At 42.0% G+C, this 1323-nt stretch overlaps 1 protein-coding gene across 1 annotated transcript in view; it reads right to left on the reverse strand.

Annotated features, from left to right (window-relative positions):
* Positions 1–1023: 1023 nt before the first annotated feature.
* egf (epidermal growth factor) overlaps positions 1024–1323 on the reverse strand; it is a 33514-nt gene continuing 33214 nt past the window's right edge. Inside the window, exon 24 of the mRNA XM_046324679.1 lies at positions 1024–1323. This exon is cut by the window's right edge and continues 622 nt beyond it. The gene's annotated coding sequence lies outside the window, so the exon portion shown is untranslated.

The following is a 1323-nucleotide window of genomic DNA, read 5'->3' on the forward strand; positions in this document are numbered from 1 at the left end:
TCACACAAACTATATGCTGGCAGATGACAGGATGGCTAAACAATGTACTAAAATACAAGTAAAAGATTTACTGGAGTTATTCATAAAATTGACAGAGCTATACATTTGTTCATTGACGTTGATACCATCCTCCACTCTCCTCCTCCAATCTTATACACAGGTGCTCTGCCTGAACTCTCCATTTTTGGTATGTTCTTTCTTTCACTCTGTTCCATTTCCCTCTATTTCACCATGCTGCCATTAATGAGTATGCCTAAACCTCTGAGAGGTGTGATCGCAATACAATGATTCACTGTGCATCACAGGTTACCGTCCAAATCGAATCGGATGTTGATCATTGATCGTTACCAAAGCAAGCAATCTTTGAATAGGTCACATTGACATCATCACACTGAAGCTGATAGAAAGAAACACCTCTCGAAAACTTTTGAACATGTATTATGGCAACGCAATCTTTGGAAGGCACAAATCTACACTGAGCAACCTTACACTCGGAGAAGCAACTTTTTAATCAATGATCTTTTTCTTCTTTTTTTAATAAAGCAAGCCTTGATTCAATACGTGCATTTGAAATGTGATCTAGCATGGCACGTTTTGTCTGATAAAACATTAACACATCTCTTATACAGCAGCTAGCAAGGAAAGGTGACTATAAACAAATATCCTAGTTGGAACACCAGAAAAATGAAGGATATGCAAATGTTGAGGATAGAGATTAATCCCCCCAAGGCAGAGGCTGTGTGACCAGACTGGACCACCTGTTCAGCCCCAGTCTCGTCCCCCCAGGACGCCTCTTCGCCAGAGCTAAACAACCGTATTACCTTTTGTGCATGTGTAACTTTACTTTAGTTCTGAACAGCTGAAATAAAAACCCTGTGGTGATTTGAACACCCCCCCCCCCTCCACACACACACACACACACACACACACACACACACACACACACACACACACACACACACACACACACACACACACACACACACACACACACACACACACACACACACACACACACACACACACACACACACACACACACACACACACACACACACACACGTGTTGACGTGATCAACGTGTGCCTACAAAATTCTCTGTCTGTTCTAACTAAGCATTTTGCAGTTCCATAAACATAAGGGGGACACAGACAATATTCTTATCCTAAATGTGGGGTGAAACCAAACGCATTTAGCCTGCATGACAACATAACATGTACCATGTAGCTTAGACCTGTCTTCACAGTGCACTGGGGCGAAGCATCGGCATTTGAACCATAAATAAGATACAGCTGTTATTTCGCTTCTCAGTGATCATGCAATA

Source organism: Oncorhynchus gorbuscha, linkage group LG23, assembly GCF_021184085.1.
Source record: "Oncorhynchus gorbuscha isolate QuinsamMale2020 ecotype Even-year linkage group LG23, OgorEven_v1.0, whole genome shotgun sequence".
NCBI classification, from domain to species: Eukaryota; Metazoa; Chordata; class Actinopteri; order Salmoniformes; family Salmonidae; genus Oncorhynchus; species Oncorhynchus gorbuscha.